This window comes from Apteryx mantelli, chromosome 12, assembly GCF_036417845.1.
Source record: "Apteryx mantelli isolate bAptMan1 chromosome 12, bAptMan1.hap1, whole genome shotgun sequence".
NCBI lineage: Eukaryota > Metazoa > Chordata > Aves > Apterygiformes > Apterygidae > Apteryx > Apteryx mantelli.
In genome coordinates this window covers 27,670,640-27,693,215 of record NC_089989.1, presented here as the reverse complement: position 1 = coordinate 27,693,215, position 22,576 = coordinate 27,670,640, and positions in this window count along the sequence as shown.

Genomic DNA, 22,576 nt, shown 5'->3' with positions numbered 1-22,576 from the left:
AAAAGCACTCCTTACTCTTACATATAAAGTTTTTTCTTTAATACACTAACCATGGGCTCTAGATACACTTAACTTATTTCAGAAAAAAATTATATTATGGACTAGTAGAAACTCCATATCTCTACAGTTGGCGTTGGCAATTAAAAATACTGATATTTTTTAGCAGCAGATAAAAACTCTTCCTAAGTAGTGTTGGTTTATATGGTTGCGGTTTCTGAATCCAAAAGCTTTGGGTAGGTTTGAATAACTGTTTCAGATAACAGTTGTTACTTAGAGAGGTCCACTTTCCATAACTGTTTTGTCCTTTTTGGCTTGTCTATTACCATTAACTTTTATTTCAGATTTGAACACAGGATTCCAATAGTATTTTTGTTGTATAGATTGTGGTAGATTCATTTGACCAAGTTGACTTTGATTCTTTGTTCAAAAAAGCCTTTGTCGCTTTTCCCATATCATCTTTCTGAAGCCTGCTATTAGCTTTAAAATACGTCTTTATTTTAGACTTTCCGTTCATTATCAGTCTTAGCTTGGGAGGGTACCAGGGTAAAATGTGTGTGTTATTGCTTAAATGCAATCTGTTTGGTTACAATTTAATGATATTTCAACAGCTCTCAGTATGCTTGTCAAAACAGTGTAGCAATTCTTAGGTGCTCAGGAATATCCAGCACGTGACAACAATCCTTTAAAGACAGAAGTGCTTTCCTCCTACAAAGAGGATAGGAAAGATCTTTTCTCTTACCACCTCATGGTCTTAAATAGAGAACAATCATTTCCTAGAGTTGTGCTTATGAGAAGGTAGGTAGTGTCTGTGCTCTCTTGTGTGCAGAGTTTCCTCTGTTTTACGACAGCCATATGGTGAGGACTCGAATGACACTTTCTCATGCATTCAGCTTTCAGAATTGCTTGCAATCTTCTTTTCTACAGACAGTCTTTTAAAGATTTAGCCACCTTTCTTCTCCGTTTTTGTGGGTGTGAGTGTGCATATCCTACCCATGATAAATGCTTTGTGAAGGCGCTGAATATTTAGGATGGGAGAAGCTGTTCTGACTGCAGAATAGAAACTGACTTCAATTTTTTGTTTTGTTTTATTTTCCCCTTTTAAGTGCTGGTAAATGTTTAAGTATTTGTGTGTGACTTTTTAGCAATTTTTTTTTTCCCCAATCACTTTGTTCTCTGTTTCTTAAGAAATAGCTTTATAATGCTACATGTAAGATACTGGCAGCTTGATGATGCTCACTGTGCTAATTATTTCCTTTGATGGAACATCTTTCTCTGCCTTCCACAAGCCATATGTGTTTAGTAACTAAACTAGACAACAGTTTGAGTCAAAGAATGTCATTTTTTGCATTATGGGACTCGGATAGTGATTATCTTAGAAATTTACTGTGGTGGTGATGATGATAGTTCTGTGCTAAGTGCCTTTAGAAACAATTAAAACCAAGTTCCTTATGAAGAGCTTCCTGTCTAAATGAAGCCTGATGTTTAGAGACAAATATCATCTGAAAAGATGCCACCATTCCAAAGGTGATGACTATATTATACTAATATCCGTATTTTTCTCTGCAATTCACTTTATGAATGCAATCTACAGGACAACAAGAAGTGAGTTTAAATGAGATAGTAACTGTGATTTGACAAACCAGTGGGGGGAATACATCCTATATTACATGCATATTAATTGCCCATTGTTCATATTGACTCAAAGTAGTAGTTTATATTGCAAGTAAACATGTTGCAGCCTGGTCCTTTTATATTTTATGGCTTGTATTAAACATTGCACATCCAGAATTTAAAATCAGCTACTCAGTTTCTCACATTTGTGTACATACATGTGTGGCAATATGGATGGTGATTAACTCTTCTGTATGTACCCTGGGGATAGGACAAAACATAATAAGCCTAATTTGCAAAAAATAGGTTTATAGTGGCCAATAAGAAAGCTTTTCTAAGTTCAGGGGTGGTTAAACAGTGGAACAGATAGCCCCTGGAGACTGTAGAATCCTTTTTACTAGAAGTTCTTTATTTTTTTGAATAACAAGTTATATTGGGTATGGTTTAAATATGGTTGATTCTGCCTTGGGGCAGTGTGATGGACTGGATGACATCTTGAAGGTTGGTTGGTTTTTTTGTTGGCTTGTTTTCTAGGCTATCATGACAATTTTATGCATACAAAAACCAATATGAAGTTTTTATGGGAAGTGACTTCAAATGCTTCAGTTTTTTAATTCCTATTGCATGATTGATAAGGTCATTATTCTGCCCAGAGTGCTTCTTTCACAGGTGCAATGTTTAAATGAAATGGTCTAGTGAAGTTGACCCATTATAAAAGGTTCCATTCGATATTGGTATTGTTACTGACATTTGATCTTTTTTTTTGCATGTGTTTTTGTCAACTACTGAAGTGTGATTTAGAAATTCAATAATACTAATGCACTGAAGAAATACAGTTATAGTCACTGAACAGGAGTAACCCAGTAGAAGTATTGCTTTAATTTTAAAGCTGACCTTTGCTGCTGTTTAGTAGAAAAACACATGATTCCAAATAGAAAAAGGCTGTTCTTGCTGGAGAGGATACGAGACCTACAGGAGTAAAAGATTGAGGCACTATAACATTTTACCTATGCTAATCCAATAATAATGAAGATAATTTTGATCAAATGACTTATGATTATGATAGTACTAACACATGTAAAAGTTGCCTCTGCAATACCTGATATAGTTCTCTTCCAGGAAATTTTATCAGAAATGTCAGATGTTTGATGTATCACCCGAAGAAGATCTCCAAGCAATGAGATCTTTTATATTATATAAACTGTAAGTTGGAGCCCTTGGTGTTAAACCTCTTATTCCTGCTTCTGTAGCACATACAAAGCCACTCAGTGCTTACGGGCCGCTGCTTCGTCTGTGTTGTCCCTAGTTCAGGCTGTGGCATGCATGGCTCTGCCCTTGTATTTCACAGATGCGTGAGGACATGCTGGGAAAAGCAGACCCCCTTGGGTGATCCCTGCACCGCAGCTTCACTGAGGCTGGCACTGAGCTGGGAATGGAGCCATCCTGAACCCAGGGTGCAGAGAAGGCTGCCCCTTCACAGACTTCGTGAAATGACTGTGGCATTTAAAACCGCGGGGGGGGTTGGCTGCATAGCAATGGCTGGCATCAGCATGGTGGTCATAATGCTATAGCAAATACGGTTTGGGACAAACAGTGTAGGTGCTATTCAGGCAAGTCATGAAGAAGGGAGCTTTGGAGACTACAGTGTTGTCCCCACTGCACTGCACTTTGCACAGTAGGCCATTAAGCAGTAAAGCTGGATATTGGGGCCATAAATCTTGCCTTCCAGTATTTCCTTTTGAACACAATATCTGGGATTTGATGAACAATTTAAAACCATTTTATAAATCTGGAAATGTTTCTGATGAAACTTTATTTATAAAAAAACAAGATGAATCCTTTTTTCTAATACGTTTATAAAAGATGTGCCTCTATTCTGTTGTAAAAAAGTCTATCAAATTTAATATAACTTTATAACAGTTGGGAGGCTTTTTGAAATCATTCTGTAAAATTTAACAGAAAATCTAACATTTCATGAAATTAGGCAAAGGTATTCAAGGTGCTCCAATCTAGAGGTTCACATTTTCTATGAAATCCTGTATTTTGAATTTCTAAGCTCTATAAGAAATGCTCGTATTCTTTTATAAATTATATACAATTTAAAATTTTTTATAAAAAGTAACCCTTTGCTTTAAAACAAAGCTTTTGAAGCTTTTCTTAAAGTAACTGTGTCTTTTTGTCTTTTTTTTTGTCCTTCTACACTGAATAAATTTTCCCTACTAATTCTGCCATTATGTACAGAATATGGTATATTCAGAGTTCCCACTGAAACACAAATGCCTTAAAATTTCTCTGTGAAATCATCAGTACAGGTTGGGGGTTGACCTGCTGGAAAGCAGCTCTGCGGAGAAGGACCTGGGAGTGCTGGTGGACACCAAGGTGACCATGAGGCAGCAATGTGCCCTTGCGGCCAAGAAGGCCAATGGTATGCTGGGGTGCATCAGGAAGAGTGTTGCCGGCAGGTGGAGGGAGGGGATCCTCCCCCTCTCCTCAGCCCTGCTGAGGCCCCATCTGGAGTACTGCGTCCAGTCCTGGGCTCCCCAGGACAAGAGGGATGTGGCACTACTGGAGCAAGTCCAGCGAAGGGCTACAAAGATGATTAGGGGACTGGAGCATCTTCCCTATGAGGAAAGGCTGAGAGAGCTGGGCCTGTTCAGCCTGGAGAAGAAAAGACTGAGGGAGATCTTTTCAATGCATATAAGTATCTGAAGGGAGGGTGTCGAGAGGATGGGGCCAGACCCTTTTCAGTGGTGCCCAGCGACAGGACGCGAGGCAACGGGCACAAACTGAAACACAGGCAGCTCCATCTGAACATGAGGAAGAACTTCTTTACTGTGAGGGTGACAGAACACTGGAACAGGTTGCTCAGAGAGGTTGAGAGTCTCCTTCCTTGGAGATATTCAAAGGCCGTCTGGACGCAATCCTCGGAAACGTGCTCTAGGTGACCCTGCTTGAGCAGGGGGGTTGGACTAGATGATCTCCAGAGGTCCCTTCCAACCTCAACCCTTCTATGATTCTGTGATTCTACTGTGATTTCTACTAGAAACTTGTTAATTCATTATAAACACCAATATACCAATCAAATACTTGCTTCCTAATCTTTTATATTACCCACTCCTTTAGCATTAGTTCCTATTATCATTAACTAGTTAGCAATTAATTGTAATTGGCTGATGTAAAATACCATAGGCTACTTTACTAGGTCTGCTTTTCTCTATCATGTTTCTTAACCCTTGCCAAGTATCGAATGGCAATGAAGTAGCTAAGTTTAGGTTTTTGTTTTGTTTTTGTTCCTTTGTCTAAGACTAAGGCAAGGGGGCCTGATCCATCATCTGCTGACATGGGTGCTGATGGGTACTTGTGCTTGGCCCATAAAGGTAGACAATGCGTAGCACATACAGGTATGTATGGACTGCAGTACTGTGAGGTAGTATGCAGTAGCATAGAGGTGAAGATATGAAGCTATTCCTACCTGTCCAGGACCGCACAGCCAGTGCAGGTTTGGAATTGAACTTGAGTCCCTGTCTGTTATAGATTCCTGCATCCGAATAGAAGCAGTCGTGCAATGTTCTTTCACAATTTCAGTTGACAGAAGTTGATTAAGATGTGGTAATTTATAGTAGACAGAGATCTGTCCAGTAGAATGCTGCATTATCCTGTACTTCTGTACCTCTCCAAGTCTCAAATATGTATTAGGAATTTGTTTTCAAGTCATCCATTGGCAGAAGTTTGTTTGCTGAAAACATACAAATGCTTATGCTTTCAGCTTAAGTGGCAAGCTGATCTTGAAGTGGTGAAATACTTGTCATGTCTGTTATATAGGTAGAATGTACATGCACATTCAAGCTACTACTCCTTTTATAAATTGTGCAACTGTGACTTTGAATCTCAAAGGGGCATAAAAACTAGGAATAAATCAACAATGAAATAACTCATTTCATACGGAATATACTACCCATTCTGAAGAATGCTCTCTGTGATGAACTTAGTGTAAACTTGACACCTAAAATATGAAATACAGACCCTAACGTACTTTTTTTTCAGCTACTGTAGCTTAGTAGTAAGACTTGCCAATAGTTCTTTCTAGACAAATGGAACTCAATAGTTTTCAGCCACAAGTAAAGAATAACTCTGACTCACTCTTTCTTCCTCTGTAAAGCTTAGAACTTCTACTAGCCTGTGAAAGTATTAATGTCCACGGATAATAGTTATTATAGTGTTGAACTCTGAGGAGATTAGCTGGTCTAGCAGGTCCTTCTTGATCTGTTTTTATTGCTGTACTTTAATGCATTTACTGGGACCAGTTTTATCACCTGCTATTGATGGGAAGGTTAAAGGTATATGGCTGGCAAAAGTGGTGGAACTGGCTGATTTCAGGTACTAAACTGGCAGCCAGCAAAGAGCAATAAAGGAGGCTGAAAAACATTATGCTGCTCTGAAAAACCCTATTATACTGAATGACAGCAGGACCTTTCCACATCAAAGTATCCTTATAAAAAGTTGATGACCATCACGGGGTAGAAGATCACTGACCCTCAGGGTCCTGGTCCTTACTGGAATCCCAATTAACTTATCCAACTCTGAACTCTTACTTCCTGCAAATTCACACTTTTGGGGGTTTAAAGGTACGATGCCAATGATGTAGAGCAGCTAGATTTCATAAAACTAGACCAGAGGTAATTGTTATGATTATTAAATGTTCCTCCTATGTAATATAAGTTATGTAAGTTCACCTAGCTAATTCTGTACCTAGCCCAGCAAATTGTGGGTGACCAAATCTTTTAAAATAGCAATGTATTTTGCTTTAAAGAATGAAATGGATGAGTATCTTCCCCGATAGTCTTTTAAACTACTCTCACAGACTTTTTTTTCCTTAAAAAAAGAAAGAAACCTCTAAAGTTGTGTTGTATTTGAGATTATACTTTAGTGGGATTACCAACCAGTGGTACAGAGATTGGGATGTGACCAATAATGTTCTCCTTCCATATATATTTATGGTAGGTGTCTTAGATTCATGGATCATAGGATAATTCAGGTTGGAGGGACCTCAGGATGCCTCTGGTCTAACCCCCTGCTCAAATCGGGGTCAGCTATGAGGTCAGACAACATTGCTCAAAGTGTTATCCAATCTGGTTTTGAAAAACTGAAAGGATGGAGATGATCCCATTTTTATATCAAAAAACATAGATTAGGAGGCATTTGTTTCATCTGATGGCGTAGTGCATTGGTGATGCTTTTCATTCCTCCAGGTGTGAGTGTTTGTGACGCCATTTCTATTCGTGCATACCAGCGGCCGGTTAAAGAGCACGTTCTGCGCTCTCTAGCCCTCCCTCTTCCCTCCATCCGTATGTTGGATTGTTCGGCTCTCTGAGCCATCAGGGAAGGCAGCGCTCTGCAGAAGCCCCTGCATTAGTGCTCCGGAGTCCAGGCAGCCGGTGCCCTTTAGTGGAAGTGACACTTCACAGGATGGATCAGCTGCACGCACGGCGCACGGTACATGACTGCTCACTCCGTCGCTTGATATCTCTGCCCACAGTCCTGCTACATGATTTTCCTCCCTTTGATGTCTTGCTCTGCCTCATTTTTATGCAGAGGGTTTTTCCTTCTTTTCCCTACAATATGATTGAAGGGAGGAAGTCAATGTCTGTCTTTGACCTAACAGACCCTTTAAAGGGGACCATGATGATGCAAGAAATTAAGCTAGGATTAGACTTTTAAAACTTAGAAATGTGAAAGAAATCAGGTTTCTCATGAAGATTTGTCATTTGCTACCATTTTCTACTGTCTGTGCATGCCTGCTCATGGTTGTTTTCAATTACTCCAGTGCTTGTTTCCCTCCCATGTCCCCCTTAAGAAAATTGGGAATTATGTTTTTTGCCTGGTATGAAATCTGCAGGCAGTAAATGTCCTTTGATATCATATACACTTATTCTCAGCTAGGTGCTAGAAATCTTCCTTTTCATCTAGCTCAGCTTAACATCTGAAAATGGAGTTAAATATGTGAAATTCTGACATGAGTTTGACCCATGGAGGTTGCAGGATGAGCCACCCTGCAGTAGAATCACAGTTGTATTTCTGTCTAAATCTTAAGATACAACAAAGTGCAGTGTCAGTGAGAGAATTGAGTGTAGCTGTTAAATCTAAGGCTGAAGCCAACAGAAGAGCTCCAACTGTAGTGCTGATCATTTGAATCGACTCCTGCTGTGAAGAAAAAAAACTGACTGGCCCACAGAATCTAGGAATTACTTCTAGTTCCTCCTCTAAGAACACAGGAGAAAATGTCCCGTTTGGTACCCAAGCAAAGTCCTGCAAATAGGTAAAACTTTGCAGTCTCTCCCAGGGACCATGTAGTCTTCTGTTTGGGGCATCTGGTTAAAGGAGTACCAGTTACTGCCTTTTATTTATTTATTTGTAAGGTAAAATATTTAGAAGGTCAGGCACTCTTTTGTCTGTGTTAATCCTGAAGCACAAAGACAATGGGAGGAAAGAGGATAATAAAAGTGCCAAAGAACTTGGTGTGATTGCCAGTTTGCTCCAGGGAGACTAGAAGAGATGCACCAGGTCGCTGTAGATGTGCTTGGGCAGATAGTATAGAGTGATTGTCTTGATACAAAAAAGACCTGTCTTGAGGCAGCACTATTTGGACAATCATATCAATAAGTTTCTACTTTTCCCACAGATTTACAATATAATAATCAGAATTCATTTAACTATTGTTGTATTTGACATCCTGTTGTGGTGTTTGACATCCTAATTGAGTTTCGATGAACAGCAGAATGAATACTTCAATTATTTTGTTAAGAATTTGGCTATTTTTTTTGTTGTAAAATTTGACAGTGCAGCATTGTTAATTTGAAAATGTATTTTTTTGTCCTTAGCTGAATAAATTTACCATTAATTTAATCAGGAGTTTGTACTGCACAGCCTCACTAGACACTATTGTTGCCCCCTCCTTTCTGTCCCTGTCCTCTTCCTTCCCACTGCCATACCCTGCCCCCAGGTGCTCCCTGTGTCCCCCTGTCCGTCTGTATCCCGGCCCCCCTCCCCCTGACAAAGAAAAAGAAAAAATGCCGCAACCCTTTCTTTGGTTAAGAGTTTCTTAATCTCACTTTCTGCTGCTCTGTTAGAGAACTTGTACCTGACATGTTCCTTCTGCTCATAATGAGCTTTCGCTCAAGTCGCTGATCAATAGCAGAAACCAGCAGGTCTGTCTCTATTGCTTGTTTTCTCTATCTTGAATCTGCCAAGATAGATTAGACTATTGCCAAGGTCACTCAATATGTTGCAAATGAATGAAAAGATATCTGGTTGACTTTTTTAGGACAGGACTGCAAAAAGACAAGACTGGAGCTAAACTGAGTGTACCATGACAGATTAAATCTGCATCAAGGTCACAAAGGGTATTTTTAAGTGAATCTTTTGACACATATGAGCAAGATGCACATCCCCCATCAGTGGGGAGGTTATTACACTGCTTTCTAAGGCAAAGCATCTTGGCAGTATACATATGGCAAGGAACAAACCAGAAAAATTCAGGTATTGCAATAAGAGAAACTTAGGCGCAGCTCTCATGAAATCAATAGGATCTTTACATGTTTATCCAGTGGCAGAGACCGTACTGTGCAGGGTCATAGGAATGAGAGCAGCCTTGTGCTGATCACTCCACCCCGGAGGCAATGAAATTCCCCACTCAGAGAGTTGGAGGCTGCAGTGATAATGTGAACAGCAAGTGCTAGCACAAATGCCAGATTTAAGTGACTGACATGCTTCAGAAGCCTCTTCTGTACTTGGGTTCTTATATAGCTGAAAAGTAAAAAATTCTTGTCAACAAGAAAAAAGGAAAACAGAGAGAGCCTGAGTTTAAAGAAAAAGTTGTTGGATTAGCAATGACTAGAATTACACAGAAGCAAGGCTTATTGTAAGAGGCAGTATATTTTATTAGACTGCTTTAATGGGGACAACCATCTTCATGACGTGTGTCTGAGAGCTTGTCTGTTGTTTCCAGTTCTAGCAGTTGGTTTAATAAAATATACTGTCTGTCCCTATAAATCTTCTAGCTTCAGATCATCATGTCTGCCACAGTACAGCTAATAAAATTACAGACATATTTTCATAATATAGCTGCTTCATTTAGTAGATTGTCACAGCCATGTTGCACTGTCACCAAAAAAGAAAAAAACAGGAAAGAATAGTGCTTATCCTTAGGCTACAATATTTATGTTAAGTTTTCCACCAGAAAAATCTGAGTCCTGGGTTTAGCCAGTTTTGCTAATAGGAATGAGAGAACTGCTTCCATAGAAAGTAAAGAGATCTCCACTTGCTGTTCTTTCCTAGATGTAGATTTCAGACTTTTTCAGAGTCTGAAGCTATTTGATCTGTTGGAAATGAAATTGAGTTTCCCTGCACTGAGATGAAATGTAGCTGTGTGCATGATACAACTCTGCTTTTATACTTACTGGTTGTTTTGCTTAATTTCAGAACGGTTATACACTTACATGGGAACATGCACTTAATTGCTGTCTTGGCTTGGAACCAAAGTGCTTAGGAAAAAACTGATGAAAGTAAGAGGGGTCTAAGGGATTTTGGAAGGGATTTAGAAGATGCAGAACAGCTCTGATTCCCTCTGCTCCTCTGTGTCCAGGGGGATACTTGACACCTTTGCAGGACTGAGGCCAGAGTATCAGTGACATTAATGGATGAAGGAAGTCATGTTAATTAGTTGGACTGTAAAAGAGAATCTCACATAATTATCTGTAAGAGAAACCCCAATAGACAATTATAAACAGCCAAAACTTTTAGCATAGGAATTAGCTACTACAATTGTTCTCCATTTGACCTAAAGCCTTCTAAGGCCTTCAAGATTTAAAACCTATTTAAGTAGTCTGACTGCACAGATACCAAAACCTGTTAGCTTAAAAAAGGCAAAGTCTGCGGATTTGAGTATGTGTACTTACAGTGTTATCTCCATTTCTAATTGAATTTTAAACATGCTGATCATGATTCATTGAATGAGGCCGGACTAAAGCATCAGTCCAGATGAAAATGAAACGGAGAAACTGAACTTGTATTAGAGCTGCCTTTTTAGCTTTGAAACAAAGAGCATTCTTCCACTCTCCTCCTGCTTTTGTGGAGTCTTTCCTCCTCATGGAGGAGCTAGATTTTTGAATTTCAAGCCAAATTTAGGCATAGAGTGAGGTACTAGAAAGGTTTCAGTGTGCAAGTCCAGAGAGAGAGACTACAGCTGAGGTGAAGAGAGTTGCTGTTTCTCCTTTTGAATCTATCTGAGAGGCCAGATTTGCTGTGTGGTGTAACAGCTTCTTACGTGTCTGTGAGAAGGATCTGCATGTGAAATCAGTTTGACAATTTGAGGCAGAATCTCATGTGATTGTAAAATACATAGTTTTGATATAACAGCCACCTATGAATTTGATACACAGCTTCAAGCACTTGTTTTGGCCTTCTGCAACATGCTGTTCTTGTAGCACTGGGAGGTTGCTTTTTCTTCCTTTTAATCTATTTTTCTTCATTGTCTTTAGGCTCCAAGTCTTCCTACCTGTCTTCCAGTAGGAATTATGGCAATTGGCCTTTGTCTCCTTAGACTACATACTGATTTTGCCCATCTGACTTTCCCCACAGAAAACAGGAGAAAACTGGCAGCCACAGACAAAGGGGAAAAGGAAAGAGAAAACAGGATTGATTCCCACAAGCTGTGGTACAGTGCTTGCATCACATATGATGCTCTTGTCTGCAAGTAACAGATCACTGTCAAAATACTGTTATACTATTGCTCAGCCCTGTATCGCAGCAGGTGCAGGTGACTCTTTGCCATGCAGAGACCTGTCTGTGTTTTTTGGCCCATAATCAGGTTAAAGTACGGCAGCTTTAGTCTGGTTCCAGCAGTCTGCTAAGTTCATCCTCTGCTTCACCTTGGAGAACTGCGAGGTTCATATAATATGTACTCAAGTGGGATATGAAGGTGTTCAAATATAGTGCAAAAGCTTATGCTTCAAGGAGGGAGCATATCTTGCTCTGTTTTTTTCCGGTGTGCTTTCAGAGCACCTCTGCTGAATTCCTTGAGCACCAGGGAAGAGAATTTGGCAGTTATCTGGCTATCTGTGTCTTTGTTCGTTACCCTTTTTTTTTGAAATGCCTGTACGCTGGAGCACCTCAAAGATTGCCAGCAGCTGGGATATTGGACTGCAAGCTTCTATTGGGATTGCCACAGACAAGTCTCTTAGCTGTGGAAAGATTGTCCCTGATGTGCAGATCTTTGAGGCCCAGGTGGTGTCACAGGACCAGGCACAGTGAGCATCAATTTTTAGTTACAAATTTTTAGTATCCGTTTTTCCAAGTTGTTTAACAAAGCATGAATTTATTGCCATTATGTCAGTGCCATGACACTCATATTTTATCAAGTGTGCCACTGTCTCTACTTTTAAGCATAAATTATTCTCTATCTTGATGTTTGTCTCTCAAGGTTGTTTCTCTAGATCATAATAGGAGCAGCTGTATTGGATCAAACCAAAGGCCTGTCTAGCCTGCAGTCTTTCTTTTGGCAGTGGCTAGTAACACATGCTTAAGGAAGGGAAGAAGTATAGAAGAACTATATACTGATACCTTCCCGAAGTACTCTCCCAAGCATGTGGTGTCTTTTTTTCATGCCCCTGAATATCTCATCCCCTGAGTGAGAGTGGAGCTGCCTGACTCAAGTGGGGTAGGTGGGTTTGGCTGCTCGTGAGAGCAAAACGTGTGCTGGACTGGTTGGCATGTGTTATAAAGCAGCTATTGCTTCTTTGATGCTTTTATTCTTTCTAGTAAGTAATTTTGGTGGTTTAACTTACAATTTTTGCAGTCTGAAGACTTAACACAGGATGGTCCGGTGGTTAGAGACCTGGTCAAAGGCTGGGAAAACAGTATTCGCAAAGGCTATCTTTTTGACTTTGGATGCATCCTTTAGGCTTAACCATTGTTTAACCTCACCTATATAATAGGAATGATACTACCTATCCTGTGGGGCTGCTATGGGAATATAAACTTAAAAGGCCATGAGTAATGCAGATGCTGGAGGAGTACGTCAGACAGAGGTACAAAGAGTACACTTGAACAGCCCATAAACAGTAAAGCTGTTTGCTTCTATATACAGTACTATTCATTTGCAATTTAACTTGACATCAGATAGACAGAGTTGTTATTCTTTGTTTACTAATTCCTCATGTTGTGTTATTCAGTTTCAAATCTGCTTAAGATGCAGTTTAATGGAATGCCACTATACAATTTAGTCTGTTAACGTAATATGGCAGCATGTTTTAATGCATTTGTTTTACCTCAAGTAACCACAATTAAGTTGGACAATGGCATATCTAGCTTAAAGTATAGAGCATGAGACAGACCTATAATATATACCAGACTCTGATCTTGGAATGAACCTTTCTTAGTTGTAGACATCATCTACAATTGATCCTGTTCAAAAAAAATCCAAAGTTATCTTTAGGGTGCTTGAGGAAAAAAACTGCAAAGTCCAATTTAAGTATCATTTTTCCCTCATTCTCTAAGCTGTAGCAACTAAATCTGTTGGGGATTACGTTAAAACATTTTACTTTTCTATCACTTACTACTATCAAAACTTTGGTAAAGGAAGTAGGTTGAAATGATTTTGCTACTTAGTCTGGTGATTTGTCTTTTTTCTCTATTTTTTCTGCCTTGTTTGATGTTTTAAATGTATCCCCATTACAAGGAGAATAAACATTGCATTAAATAAACCTTTATCAGTATTTAGACAGTGTTGTAAATTTGTCACAACAGTAATATTGGGAAACCTGCAGAAAATCTACTCCAGTTACATTTTGGAAGAAAAGACTGCTATCAACAACAAGAGAAGACTAGGAAATGTTTTAAAGCCTGTTGTCCTGCTAAGTTATTTCAAATGTAAGATCTAAGGTGCTGCTTATCTCATAATCTGTATGAGGTTACCAGATCACATCCTGTGGGTAGTGTTTGTGCAAGACTCAAAAGGCCCATTAAGTGGATAAATCGGTATTTACTGGAATCAACTATTTTGCTATATCCCAGGCAGCCAAACAAACACTTTTAGCACACAGTTTCTCTTACCTTTGTCCAGGCTTGACAACCTTAATATAGGCCTGGTTTCAGAAGGTCAGCAATTAAAAGCTTGATTTAAAAAAATCCTTCACTGATATTTTGAACACTAATGTAAGCAGACAATTTTCAGTATTTTTTGTAATTTTTTTCTTTTTTTCTTTTAACTTTTCCTGAATGGAGCTGTGAGGGGAAGGAAAGGGATAGGATTTGGGAGTCTGAGCCTGAGCAGCTTAGAGCCAGAGGAGGAGGATGGTAAGAGCTACCCATTTATCCAATATAGTGGTTTAACTCCTGACTGAACAGGTAAAGCAAGAAGGCAGAGAGGGTCTGATAACTTCTGCTAACATTTCTACTGACCCAAACTGGACACAGATTGGACTGCCTTTAGCACAGGCCTGATGCTGACCTTCCTGGAAGCACAATATTGTCCATAGTCCAGGCTTGATGGAGATATTTCTTGGACTTTAGTAAGCATGACACTGCCATTAAGCTCAGTGGGAAAGAAAAGGGAGATGTTAGTACATGCAGTTGACAGTTACCAGATTCCCATCCTTTTAGGTTACAACCCCATCTCTCATATTAGCATTGCCAATAGCTGGTTGAGACTTGTACAGTAACCACTTATACTGCCCAAGTAGGATCTGTTCAGTTGTGCTGTAATATCCCCAGCTTGAGATTCATGGGTACTAATGAAATAGTAGTAAAATGAGGAGGCCTGATAGCAGGGCTAGAAATGGATGAAATGTTGCTTCTGGAACAGATCAATGGCCATAGATCCAGTTAGCCTCTCACTGAGACCAAAACAGAAGTAGCTCATTCTGGATTTCAGTGAGAGGCCTCTTTTAGCTTCAGCACCCTGGAGAAGGGAGTCGGGATGTGGGAAAGCGTGGGGAAAAAAAATCAAGCAGCAGTGCAGACCTGAGAAGCTGAATTTGGAGGATGCTGACAGCCACTATGTCCGGCCCTTCAAGCGCCATTTGACCTTGCACTGCCTGCAGTGTACGTTGGGTAGCCGTGTACAGATGTCCTTTGTCAGTTATAGCTGCTCTATGTTCATCAAAACTGTCCCACTTTAAATCAGCTGAGAGGCCAGACCTTGCTTTGTGCATCTTTTGAATAACAGCTTTTTCCTCCCTCTTTGAGGAAATAAGCAACTGTTACTGCGCTTTCAAAGTCCCCCTCGTTGTGGGAGTGTGAGAACATCCTGCTAATCAGGCCGCAGTGATCCAACCTGGAAGTGCGTGTTCGTTTCTATACTAGGCTGACCTTATGTCTGCTTGCTGAAATAGACTGTGCAAAGCCGCGGCCTGCCCTTCCTTTCTCAGGCAAACCCAACTTCACGTGTAACCTGCGGATTCAGCTGTCAAGTGGAGTTTTGTTCAGTCAGCCTCGTCATCCTGCAGATGTGTAGGATAGCCAGCTTTTCCGCTTCCTAACCAAGCTCTGATGCTTTTCTGTGCAGGACTTGGAGGAGGGGACAGGCTTTGTCCACTGGGACTGTAAATAGTAATAGCGAAGCCATGTACCATGACTGATTTTTTTATTTTGAATTGGCTGAAGATGAGACCCTTTTTTTAAAAGTTACACGTGGCATTTCTGTGATGATGATGCTCTCTGAAATGCTGGGAAAGAGAGGATGAATTTATGTGAGCAATACTGCTGTTTCAGCTGTCTGGGTTTATTTCTGCTTACTCAATATGACTAAATGGCTGTCAAAGTAAGAAATGGCTCTGGAAGTATCTCACAGTCTTTGCAACACAGTGATGACACAAGCAACTGTGTCTAGTGTTCATCTTTTTCATTTTTCTCTTCCATTTCCCCAGCCTTGATTTTTATTAACCTTGTCAGCTGTCTGGAGATTAATTGAATACTGCAAACATTGAATTTACCTCTGAATCACAAAAGTGAAATTATTTAGGCATTGAGATGGAGTTGGGAGCTGTTTGAATACTTTATTAGCTTGGACACAAGTCTTTTTCCTGGATCTCTAGAGATGGAAAAAATGATTTGAGCAAATGGAAAATACTTACCTTTTTCCTTCAGTGTGTATTGCAAAGTTGCTGAATTTGTTTTTTTTTTTTTTTTTTTCAAGGGAGAAAGTGATTCTTTTCTTTTTTATGACTTTGTTATGGATTTTTTTTATTTATCTTGTGTATCTTATCATTAAATTTCCATTGACTTTTCCAGGGCAATTTAATACTAATAGTTTAAGAAAATGTTGCCTTCTTATTAATGTTGGAAATCTTAATTGTGGAAATAGGTCAGCTTTGCTGACAACTTCCAGATGAATTCACACAATTCTGAATTTCAATTTCTATTTTGTGAGGTACATTTTATTTCTTAGAAGAAACAAAACAGTCTTTAGAAGCCTGATAGATGGGAGTTAATGTATTACTATTCATACTGTGCTAAGAACTTTTTTCATGAGGAGAAGTCAAACTGGCTTGCATATTTTGCATCATCATACTACCCAAAGTAGAGAGAAAGAGAAAACTAATTCATGTAAGTATACATGTTATTACAGTTCTTTCTTTGTATCCTTAAAGTAGCTGCCGGATCTGCCTCTCCATGCAGCACTCTCATCCAGTAGCATATGACTGGAAAAAATGTCCTGGCTCTTCACATCCAGTTCTCAACTTTCATAGTTCACTTCGATATATAATCTCAGTTGTAAATTCATCAAGTTTCATTCCAAACATAATTAGAGTTTTTGTTCTCAGCACTCCAGTCCAAATGATAGTGATAGATGTAGGCTGACTTCTCTGAGAGACAGAAACCTTCTTTGATGAAAGATGCCATAGGGCAGGAGTTGCACTACGTCTTGCTCCTCTGAGTAGAGAATCTTAACTGGAACGAGGAAAACCAGAACAGATTCAAATGAGAACCAAACCGTTTCTGAGGTTCAGGATCAAGTTATTTGCTTTTTCTATTTTGTGCTACCAGTTTTCTGGGTTAATTCTGTTTCTCAGTGTTCTCTTGTCTTTCATCATTTTTTTCTTTTTTTTTTGTGTGGTAAATTGCTATCTTTTGGGGACAGGAACTGTCTAATGTATCTGATATTTTTTACATACAACCCAATTCTAACACCCTTATCACTATCATCATGTAATTAATTATATGAATAAATGTGAACTATACTAGTTAAATATAAGGATGACTAAAGTGGAAAGTAACATAAAGCTTCAGAAAAGCTTTTTCTCAGCTTAAAATGTTTGACAAAGCATTAGAACTTGTGAAAAACCTGCTGTCCCAAACAGAAAGTGTTCAAATGAGTATTTTGAGTTTGTGGTACTTGGTAGAACTAGCAAAACTTTGGCTATCTTAAAGTTTCTCAGTTTTGGAGTACTAAACTCTTCAATCATCAGAAATCTCACCACCTTTTTCTAGAGCTGCAGGTGTGTTTCTGTGGCTGAGCTTATCCTAATGGAAAAGGAGAACAGTGTGCATGCATATAAATCCAGAATAAAACACTCTTCCATACAGTTCTTCTCTCCCCCCACCCTCTGCCCATGAGACAAACAGGAGTCTAATCATTTTAGCACTGACAGGTTCTCAGATACTATGCTGATGTGTGCTGTGTTACTGCAGAATAATTAGTCTGCCCAGTAGCAGTATGACTGCAGAATAAGGAGCTGTTTGTATTATATATTGGAAGTTTGTAACATGAGAAGCTTTGTATACTTACAGGGTGCAGATGTCTAGTTCCAAATATTGGACCTGGTGATTTGTTCTAGAATTAGCATTTCTAAATCTGATGGTCAGGTCAGTCTGTGGGAAAGCAGCATTATTCTGAGGTAGAAAATTGTTGTTCAGAAAATACAGTGGAGATGGAGGATTGGTTTTATTTTAATTCAGCTGATGGAAACAGGATCATCATGAGTGTGATTTGGCTTGCAAAAGCTTCATATTATTTTGTGGCAAGGTGCTGACTTTCGAGCAAGAGAAAAAAATTGTGGTAAGAACATTTGTGGTATGACTTTAGATATTTGTTGACAGGCAGGAAGGGGTAAAATGTAATTTTAACCATAAATCTCCCACCTCAGAATTTCTTCCAGGATTCCTTGAGCACCCTGTCTGGCTTTGTAATGTTATACCTCCTTTCGTGCAAAGGAACATACGTCTATGAAGGTCAAGGCAGAGTGGACGTAATTTTGGGTCCTTTCTGTTCCTGTGCAGGGGCCAGGAACAGTTGCATTTTCAGAGCTTGGGGAATTCGAGACGCTGCCTGCAGAGGCGCTGGCCTTGCCGGAGAGATGGGGGTGCAGGGAGGGGGCTGGATGCCTGGCTCAGTCCCAGTGCCTGTTTTGGGTCTGATTAACCAGGCACTCAGGCATGCACATCATGGGAATAAATACCTAATAAGCAGGTTTTGGAAATAGGTGCCAGCCATTGCCATGTTACTACCCACAAGAGCTCCATGTCCTGGTCCTAAGACAAGGGTCAAGGAGAGGATATTTGTCAGACTTTATCGGTAGTTCCTTTCTCATTTATATCCAGTGCATAACAGAGGAAAAATAGATTTTGTCTGATTTTTAATGCAAACATTAGAGGATTAAAAATTTAACCCCCAATTCCTATTTATGTAGACTGCTAAAGAAAAAATTCTGATAGAAGAGGATTCATGTCTAGTATGAAAATAAAGTATCAGACATGCAGACCCTATACTTTTCCAATGTTTCCAGTTTTATTGTTTCTCTTTGTAACCATATTGTATGAAAAGCTTTAAACATGTCCTGAGTGCACTTTAGTTTCTCACAAAGCAATTAAAATGTGATTCAAATGATCCTTAGAGAGTATGACTGATTTCCCCCCCCCCCCAATGGTCAGGTCTATCAGTATTATCTGTGTATTGATTTTTTTTTCTTGATCTTCTGTTTTTCCATCATAACCATGCCAGTTTCAGAGCTCTGAAAAATTTTATCTGTTGTCACCAACAGGATAGGGAGAATTGTACCCAAATGCCAGAGATTGAAAATCCTTTTGCGTTAGGCTTAGTACAAAATTTAAAAAGAGTAAGATAAGGCAAGGACAAAGGCTTTAAGTTTGGAGAAACTAAAAGTAAGTCTCTACTTACTAAGCAGCCTCAAATTAAAATTGGCGGCATGGCAGAATTTGGTTCTGTTTCTCTGAGGGGAACAGTGATTTATTAAGTGACACACTTTGGCATACTTCAGAGGTCGAGAAAGTGTACTAAATACATATTTGTGACTTATATTTGTTCCCTTTTTCAATGTGATCAGTTGCTTTTGTTTTCTCTTGTGGCTTTGAAAGACTGACTTGGCCTGGCAGGATTTCCTATCAGAAACACGAAAGAACCCCAAACCTAAGATGCTTCCTCTGATCTAGATAGATTAATGCTTTCCCTCCAGTGAGACACCACTTTAAAAGACACAGAAAGTGGCTCCAGTGCTAAAAACAACCAAGCGAGTCTGCCCACCTCAGTGTAGCGAGGCCTGACCTACTTTTGGTTGGTACTGAGCTGGGGCTGAGCTGATTGCCTCTCAGTATAAAGATATCCCAGCCTTGACTATCCTAGCTTCCTTTTTCCTTCCCTCTTTTAGCTCACTCAGTGCTAGAGTCTCACTTCCATTTCCACCCGAGGCTATTTGCTTTCTTCAGACTGTAGTGCCCTTCTCCTAGTCAAACCGTGAGCCGGTTCTCTGCCCTCCTCCTCCTCCCTGTTGCATGCTTGCAATGATCAGATGTGTCCTCCTTTGAAACCTCATTCTCTTCTGGTTGTTCAATGCTGTTGAATTTCCAAGGTACTTAGTGCTTTCTTTCAAGCTGTTCCTTCTTAGTGGTAAATGTCTTAGTTATGCTTTCTCAAGACCTTCCATTAACCTTTTATTCATCAGTAGTGAAACAGCTGGTGTTTGGAGATCAGTGCCTCTCATAATAACCACTCATTCCTGTGTATAGATACCTGTGTCCATCTGCTCGTAAACCATGTTATCTATCAACATCAAAGGTATACAACTCTTATCCTCTGTAAGCCTATCGGGGAGGTCACTAACTTTTGTTTTCTGTTCGTATGGAATGTATTTACCTCCATCATGAAGACTTAAAGATACAGTGGTAATAACAATAGCTATTTAGAAAAATTTATGAAAAAACAGGTTAAGTCAAACATCTTTTGGGGGAATTACAATTAGATGATTTAAGTAAAAGTGTTGATTTAATGGAAAAATTTTTGGGGAAAAATAAAACACAATTATTTTAAATTTTTAAACAGCATAGTAATAGAAGAGTGGTTACAATGAAGAAGACATTACTAATACAGGACAAATGATCTAAATTGTTAAGTAGGGTATAGTGGGGCCTCATGTCTTTCAATGCAAAACTACCTCTCTGGAAACAGAAAATAAAGGCCGTGCCTGTAGAGCAGAGGACTTGCCATGGGAAGAAGTGGTTGTGAGCACCGTGCTGAGCGCTCAGTGTGATGTTGTGGCTACAGCAGCCTTTGAATTTGAAACAAGTGTGTACTGAGTAGGAGCTGTGTATTTGACAGTTGAGTCTGGAACAGGAATAATTCTCTTTCCATGAGAAAGAATGTTTAAAAAATGTATTTAGAGAAGAATTACACAAATGATTTAAAAACTGGAACACATGGTATATTGAGAGACTAAAAAGCCTAATCCTATAATTTATCAGAGAAGAAGGTATGGGACAAATTGATACTGCTCTATACTTATATCTGTGTGAGACCAGGATTTTTCCAGTCTCCAATTCCACTATGAAATCCAGTGAGTGGGAGCCAAATTTAGCTGACATCATAATTTGGAATCTTGTGCTATTTACACATTAGTGATGGTAAATAATCAGTGGAGCAGTCTGAAGGGCTGTGCTAACTTCTTTATTACTGGAAACTTGAAATTTGCATTTGGTTGCCGTTTCTGTCTTTCCTCTCTCCTTTCTGTTCCCCCCTCTCTAAAATGCTTGATCTAATCCAGTCAGAATTATTATATTTACAGCAGGGACTAAATTTGTGAAGCCTTAGTTATGTGTAAGACTCAACCAGATTTCTTATGGCTTTAAAAATGTATGAATCCATGAATGCCAAGTGGGCTCAGCTGGAGGAGCTGCTGTGCCTGGTGGGTCAGCCCTGTGGGATGCTGGCAGCTGGGGAGACGGAACGGGCCCATTGGGCCGGGAGGGAGCGTGTGCTGCTTTATGGAAGAGCTGGGAAGCTTACTTGGACAGAAACACTGCGTTTCCACTGTCAGAAGTAACAGAACCAGAAGCCAGTTCACAAATCCCTGGCTGCCAGGGATTACATGTGATGAAAGCAACTGTTTATTTGCTTTTGCTCTCTGCTCCCTGCTCTGATGTTTATTTCCTCAACAAAGACTAGGACAAGCTGTTTGTTAAGGCCGAAACTCTGACTGTGACCTGCACTGCCAACATCTTTCACCATTACGCACTTGCTTCTGCTATGGTTGTTTCTGCTACTGTTTTCTATTTTTGGGTGTTTGGGCAAATTTTTTAGCCATGAAGCAGAAACCAGTTAAATTAAAAGGAGACGCTTTAGCTGCAGTCAGCTTTGGCTGCTAGTTTGTAGAAGTAGACAGGGTATTTTTTCCCTTATGGACATTTTTGACAAAATACTTTTGCTTAATGCTTCAAAAAAAAAAAAAAAACAACCCAACAATGCAGGATCAATAATTATTGTGGCTCAAAACTGTTACTAAAAATGGCTGAAAACTTTTTTTTAAAGAAATTAGTTATTTTCTGAAAAATATTGGGATATTTAGTTTTTGTGCCAAAACACCCACACAAACAGACAAAACCCTTCAAAAAAGAAAAAATGCTTTCAAGGAAAGCAGACATTAAAAAATTTGTTACAGACCAAATTGTGCTATTTTAAAGACAGCTTTCCACTGGCTACTTCACCGATCTGTTTAAAAGAATCTGTGCCGTGTCTCCATAGCAAGTGCTGGGTTGGACACCAGCTCTGTTACCTAAACTCGGCATTAAGTTTGACTGAATCCTGCTTTATGATAGTAACAGCTCTGTCCGTCATCTGGCAAAGAGCTTATGTTATGAGAGCAATTTGCAGACCATAATTTAAGAATCATTGCTTTAATTATTCAGTCTTATATACCATAATCCAGAATAACCAGTTCTGAACTTTGACATAAAACTTCAAAAAAAAAAAAAAATCCAATGAATAAGCTTTAATTTCAACAGGGGGAGCTATATAGCTTCGAAAGTGAGTCTGTGGGGAAAAAAACAAACTGTTATGTTGTACAGTGTGTTTTCTCTGTAGATACTGGGTTTCTTGTCTGTTATGCAGTAACACTGTATAGAGCTTAAGGTACAGACAAGTGCTGCATAAATGTAAATTTTGTAGAGAAGCCCCGAGGGAGGCACTGTATTAGTGTGGGCCCTGTGGGAGGGAAGTGAACCCATTTGCCCCTGTAAAGGTTCCTTGTCATCCCACATCCTCACCCCAGTGCTACTGGGCAGCTGATAACAGGTCACGTTGCTGTTCTGCTTGCTGTCTGTTCCTCCCGGCATGCTTTTGCTCCAGCCCTTCTGCGTGAGATGTCCGAGGTGCAGCCCTGCTGCTCATCGTGAACAGCAGACCTGTGCTTCTTACCAGCTCCTTCCCAGACCACAGAAAAGAGATCCGAGACCTCACTCTTCTGTGTCGCTGTGCAGCCCCGTAAGGGCAGGTCCCCAGCGTAGTTCCTGTGTAAAACAGCCTGGTGGTCTGAGATAGAGTGCCTCTTTGAACGTGCTGTCCTCGGGGATACGTTGCACGTATAGGATGGAAATTTTTAATGCTGTCGCATGCTATTCCAAACAATAATTCCTGAACTTTGGATCCTCAAATTTTAAAGTAAAATCAAGTAGCCCAGAATTC